General features: G+C 37.8%; 1 pseudogene; it reads right to left on the minus strand.

Annotated features, from left to right (window-relative positions):
* Positions 1–5,734: 5,734 nt before the first annotated feature.
* Positions 5,735–6,748, minus strand: LOC100608080 (magnesium transporter NIPA3-like; annotated as a pseudogene).
* Between the last annotated feature and the right edge of the window lie 203 nt (positions 6,749–6,951).

The following is a 6,951-nucleotide window of genomic DNA, read 5'->3' on the forward strand; positions in this document are numbered from 1 at the left end:
GCATGATCTCGGCTCACTGCAACCTCTGTTTCCCAGGTTCAAGTGATTCTCCTGCCTCAGCCTCCCGAGTAACTGGAATTACGGGCCTGTACCACCACGCCTGGTTAGTTTTTTTGTATTTTCAATAGAGTTTCGCTATGTTGGCCAGGGTGGTCTCGAACACCTGACTTCAAGTGATCTGCCCACCTTGGCCTCCCAAAGTGCCAGGATCACAGGCTTGAGCCACTGCACCCAGCTGAGAGTTCTCATTTCTTCACATCCTCACCAACACTTGCTTTCCTCTCCTTTTTTTAAATCATAGACAACCTAATGAAAGTGAAGTGGTATCTCATAGTTCTGATTTTCATTTCCATGATGTCTAATGATGTTGAGCATCTTTTCATATCCTTGTTGGACCTTTGTATGTTTTCTTTGGAGAAAAGTCTATTCAAGGCCTTTCACCATTTTTTAATTGGGTTAAGTTCTGAGAGTTATTTATATGTTCTGGAAAGTAAGCCCTTCTTACACATATAATTTGCAAATATTTTCTCTCATCCTGCAGATTTTCTTTTCGCTTCTTGAAAGTGTTCTTTGATGCACAAAAGTTTTTAATTTTGATGGGTTGCAGTTTATCTAGCTTTTCTTTTGTCATCTATGTCATAGCTAAGATTATATTGCCAAATTCAAAGTTATGAAGATTTATCCCTACATTTTTCTCTTAAAAGTTTTACAGTCTTAGCTCTTGTGTTTAGGTCTTTGATCCACTTTGAGTTAATCCTTGTATACAGTATGCAGCATAGTCATTCTTTTACATGTGGATATACAGTTGCCCCAGAATTATTTGTTGAAGAGACTTTTGTCCAATTAATAATCTTGGCACCCTTGTTGAAAATTAATTGATCATAGATGTATTGGTTTATTTCTGGACTCTCAGTTCCATTTCACTGGTCCATCCTTATGCCACAACCATGATTCTTTGATTACTGTAGCTTTGTAGTCAAGCTTTGAAATTGGAAAGTGTGTGTCTTCAAACTTTATTTTTTTTTTCAACATCGTTTTGGCTGTTTGGGGTCTCATAATTCCAGATGAATTTTAGAATCAGCTTTTTCATTTCTGCAAAAAAGACCATTGGTATTTTGAAAGGCATTGCAATGCATCTGTAGGTCACTTTCAGGAGCACTGCCATTCTAACAACTCTACGTCTCTCAATCCACAAACACAAAGTGGCTTCCCATTTGGATCTTTATAAGTTTCTTTCAGTAATGTTTTATAATTTTCAGTGCACAAATCTTGCACCTCTTGGTTTAAATTTATTCCTATGTATTTTATTATTTTTTATGCTATTATAAATAGAATTGTTTTCTTTTTTGACTTTTTAAATAGAGTCAGGATCTTGCTCTGTTGCTCAGGCTGGAGTACAATGGTGATCCTATCTCTCTGTAGTCTCAAACTCCTGGGCTCAAGTGATCCTCCTACCTCAGCCTGCTGAGTAGCTGGGACTACAAGCAAACGCCACCACAACTGGCAATTTTTTTAAAGAGACTGGGTCTTGCTCTGTTGCCTAGGCTGGTTTTGTACTCCTGGCCTCAAGCAATCCTCCCACCTCAGTCTCCAGAAGTGCTGGGATTACAGGCATGAGCCACCACACCCGGACAGGATTGTTTTCTTAATTTCTTTCTCAGGTTGTTCATTGCTAGTATATAGAAGTGCAGCTGATTTAATGTATTGACCTTGTACCCTGCAAATTTGCTGAACTCGTTTATTAGTGCTTATGGATTTTTTATGAATTCTTTAAATTTTTTATATGTAAAATTATGTCATGTGCAATAGAGATAATTTTACTTCTTGCTTTCCAATTTAGATGCCTTTTTTTCTTGTCTAATTTCTTTGGCTAGAACTTCTAGTGCAATATTGAATGGAAATGGCAAAAGCGGGTATCCATTCCTTATTTCTGAGTTTATAAGGAATGATGTCAGTCTTTCACCTTTGATGGTGGGATGTTAGTTGTGGGATTTGCACAAATGTTCTTTTTTTTGTTTTATACTTTAAGTTTTAGGGTACATGTGCACAACCTGCAGGTTAGTTACATATGTATACATGTGCCATGTTGGTGTGCTGCACCCCTTAACTCATCATTGAACATTAGGTATATCTCCTAATGCTATCCTTCCCCCCTCCCCCCGCCCCACAACAGGCTCCGGTGTGTGATATTCCCTTTCCTGTGTCCATGTGTTCTCATTATTCAATTCCCACCAAATGTTCTTTATGATATTGAAGAAGTTTCCTCCTACTCCTAGTTTGTTAATTACTTTTATCATAAAAAGGTGTTCAATTTTGTTAAATGCTTTTTCTGCATTGATGGAGGTGATCGTGTTTCTTTCCTTCATTCTATTAACGTAGTATATAAAACAGATTGATTTTCATATACTGAACCACCCTTGCATTCCTGGAATAAGTCCCACTTGGTTATGATGTGTACTCCTCTAAAGGTGTTGAATTAGATTTGCTAGTTTTTTGTATTTATACTGCTATGGACTGAATTGTGTTCCCCCAAAATTTATAGATTAAATTCCTAACGCCTAATGTGGCTGATTTAGAGATAGGGTCTTTAGAAGGTAATTAAGATTATTAAGTTCATAAGGCCTAATTCAACAGGATTGGTGGCCTTATAAGAAGAGGAAGAGAGAAATATCTCTCCCTCTCTCTTTTGTCACATGCACTCAGAGCTAAGGCCATCTGAGGACCGCAGTGACAAGGTGGCCATCTGCAAATCAGGAAAGGGCCCCCTCCAGACAACCTCACTGGGCCTTCATCTGGGACTTCCAGCCTCCAGTACTGTGAGAAATAAATGTCTGTTGTTTAAACCACCCAATCTATAGCATTTTGTTATGGCAACCCAACCTGACTAATATGTGTACTCACAAGGGATATGATCTATATTTTTCTTTTCTTGTGATGTCTGTATCTGGCTTTGGTATCAGGGTAATGCTGGCCTCAGAGAATTAGTTAGAAAGCTTTCCCTCCTCTTCTACTTTTTGGAAGAGTTTGAGAAGGATTGTTGTTAATTCTTGTGTGAGCACTACTTTGTAATCCTTAATGACACACATGCAGATATTCACATAATAAATCTTAAGATATCTACGTGATGACAAAGTATTGAAATACATACATAAACTACCAGGTAAGATTAACAGTCCGAATATAGGGGTTCGGCATTTTATTCTTCCTTAGACAATATCTTCTGTTTGGGAAAATAATTTTAGTGTTAAATTTGCAATAACATATTGTTTTTTAATGCATATGCCCAACAGTGATTTTTATATAGACAGTTTTCAATATTTCATTGTTTCTCCGCGTACCCCAACTCATTGTGTCTTTCCCAGTCTTCCTCCTGGGCATGCCTATATGTCAACACCAGTTCATTTTCCCATCCAGGGTACACACTGAGCCTTGTGTTTCAGGGACCTTTGACCTGAGCATAACATACCAAGGGCAAAATCTTTGTAACAGGTGACACAAATAAATATCTAAAACTTAAATTCACAGAGAACCACCACAGTTTCAGGTTGGATGTCAAGAAAACTGCCATTAATTTCCTCACCAAGAAGATGTCCTAGAGAAATCAATAAAGCTCTTAATACTAAAAGAAAAAAAATTAAATAATTTCTGCAGTTTTCAAATGCTATCTTTTCAGAAGATACTTTCACAACTCAGCCTCCTGACATAGCTGGGACTCCAGGTGCACATCACCACACTCAGTTGATATTTCTTACTTTCTTTTTTAGTGATGGGGTCTTGCAATGCCCAGGCTGGTCTGAAACTACTCCTGGGATCTAGTAATCCTCCCACCTCGGCCTCCCAAAATGTTGGGATTACAGGTGTGAGCCACCACCCAGCCAGAAGATACTTTTCCTACAAACTTGTGTTCATAGCTTATATGTCTGATATACAACTAAAGTGAAACAGCAATGAACAGAGTAAACACATATTTGATCTGAGGTATAATTCCATGGACCTTCCATGGATCATCAATCTTCAAAAATTTAGAATGCATGGAATTGTACTCAACACTACACTGTGCTGAAAAGACTACAATGGCACATTAGGGCCTTGCAGCCATCTCAGGTTGTCATTGTGAACATTGGTCATAGTTTAATAAAACTGGGGAAAAGCTGAAGTCAGCTTAAAAGAATTCTGAAGAATAAGATTTACTATTATTACCTTGGGAAGAGTTGAGCTACCTTAGAAACAAGAAACAAAACCTAATAACATTTAAAGTTACAGCAGAAAAAATCCAGTCAACCTGAAATTTTTTTTAATGACAACTTTTCAGTTAGAATTTTTGTTTTGAGAAAAATAAGCTTAGTATAGAAATAAGATAAGAAAAAGACATAAGAGATAAGAAATAAGATAAGAAAAATAAGTTTAGTATAGAAATAAGATAGCCAATTTCTTTTCCATAAAATCAGTAAGTGATAGTAAATCTGTCCATTATGTTAAAGACCACCAAAAATGGAATTGCTGCCATGCATTTGAAATAGGAAATTGTTACGGACATTTTAATGTGCAAAAGGTTTTGTCCTGCAGTAGCCCCTGAGGCATTAATATTTTGTTTTGCAGGAAGTTGACTCTCTATTAGGATATACCTATTTTTAAAGATTAGTAACTAATCATAATTTCCTTAATAAGGGAGGAAGTACCAAATTTCAAGACAGCCGTTAAGATAATTCATTCAGATTTTTCATAAAGAATTTTCTAGCTGTTTCCACACAGTCTATGGAAAACTCACCCTTTAGGGATAAAACACTTGAGAACAATTGAAATGTACAGTATAATCCTGAAATAACCCAGTGATTATTTTACAAAAAAATCTCTATGTCAACAAGAAAAATAACCTTTGGGATAATAGTAAAAGAAAGGAACAAAATGAACATAAGTGACTCCAAAGCTGAATTTACCTGAACTTCTTCAGAAACTTCATTTTATGTCATCCAGGTCTGAGTTAATTAAAGGGACCTGTGAAAACAATAGCATGTGTGTTTGTTTTTGTGAAAAGAAAAAAACAGTTTCCTTTATTTGAGGTCTAAAGTATTTTTCTCTTCCTCCATTCTTCCTCTTTAATGGGTAGTAAATTCTTATGATATGTCAGTAAATTACAATTCATAAGCTCTTCATGGGTGGGTATGTCTTGTGTATTCTAGCCCATTAAGGAATAAATTTCCAAAGCAGGCTTGTTTTTCCCTTAAGATAATTAATTAGCTAACCAGTTTAAGAAGAAAGAAGTTGCAGAAGGGAGGACAAAGCACCGGTGATCTCACTTCTCAGTTTCAATAATTTGAAATTATGACTCATCAGAGAAAATGACTGATACTCTGCTTATCAGAACACTGCTAACTTTCTATTGATGAATGTAAGTCATACAGCCACCAAGGAAAAAATGAAGAGCCACCTGGCAGAGACAAATATATTGTGGCCAGAAGAAAGAGACTATTCTGAGACACACATAGCTCTTTGACTTCTTTGATCCCTAGGGAATACTTCAAAATTTGCAGAAATGAAAAGCAGCAGACGTCTTCTGGAGGAGAATCAATCTGATTTTCAAATTTAATGGCCAAAAAGATGGCATTCGTACTTGGCCTCACATCTAAATTAGTTAGAACTTCAAAAATGCTAACTTTCCTAGTTCCAAGAAGCAAGCATTCATTTTCCTCTTTGACTGTCTCATACTGGTTAAAATTCAGTGTTTCTAGAGACTTCAATCATCAGTTCTGCTAAACAAGGTAACGTTATCATTGTATCCAGGGCTGAACACTCCAAGTTCTCTAGTAAAACAGGACTGCTCTCATTGCCATTCAGAGAGATGACTTCTTTCTTAGCAGTGGATGTCAGCTTACTCCAGGTAATGTCAGTATTTTTAAAAGCATGTAGAAGAAAGATGCCAAGGATAATAGTGAAGAATCCATTCAGGGTCTCGATGATATCTCCAGCTTTCATGCCATACCACTCTTGGAGTAAGATGGCAGAGCAAGTCACTACCATGGATGTGAAGAACGCAAAATAAATGGGAGTCACAGGAGATGTATTCACGGTGTCTGGTGCCTTGAGATAGTTAATCTGTGTAGTCACCAAAAACACAAGTATAGCCAGCAAAACAATGACCAGGGGATGCTTCTAAACTGGCTTCCATTCTAGTAATTCCTTAATGGCAATACCCAGGCCTTTGGCAGGAGAAACTGGAAATGAACAGATTGAAATATAGACCAATATATTGGTCTGTCCTTTCTTGGGAGCCACAATCAAAATCAGCACCAAGATCACAATTATGATCACAGCAAAGGAAATAAATCCTGGGTCTCTCAATTTCATTTCCATTTCATGCAAAGAAGTGACTTCCTCTTCTTCTGGGGCATGGATAACCATCACAGTTGACCCCAATATGCAGCCTGTTTTCCCATAAATGTTCAAGTGCTCGTTTAAAAAACAGGAAGATAATATTGCACTTATGAGAACACTCAGAGGGCCGGGGGGATGAGGGTGACCAAGATGGCAGGTGCAAAAGCATAAGCAGCAAAATGTGCAGCCTCTCCTGCTCCCATGGCCAGCACTCCTGTCCCCCAGAGCCACCCTTCAGGTCAGAATGTCCACCTTGTCCAGCTCCAGTGACGCTTTTGTTGGCCAGTTGCAAAAGACCTTTCTTTTTCAATATGAAGCTGGAGCCATATCCTTCTCGGCAGGGCTCTCTGTGCCACAGCGTCACATGTGCCCCCATGTCCCCAGACAGGGCTCCAGGATGCAGACGCTCTTTCCTCAGCCACCTGGGCCTCTCCTCCCCATGGACCTGCCAGATTGTTGTTAATTCTTTTTTTAAAGAAAACCACTCTATTGAGGTAAAATGAACATACAAAAAACTGTATATATTTAATGTATACATTTCGATAAGTTTGGGGATACGTATGTACCTGTGAAATCATC

Source organism: Pan troglodytes, chromosome 21 (assembly GCF_028858775.2).
Source record: "Pan troglodytes isolate AG18354 chromosome 21, NHGRI_mPanTro3-v2.0_pri, whole genome shotgun sequence".
Taxonomy (NCBI): domain Eukaryota; kingdom Metazoa; phylum Chordata; class Mammalia; order Primates; family Hominidae; genus Pan; species Pan troglodytes.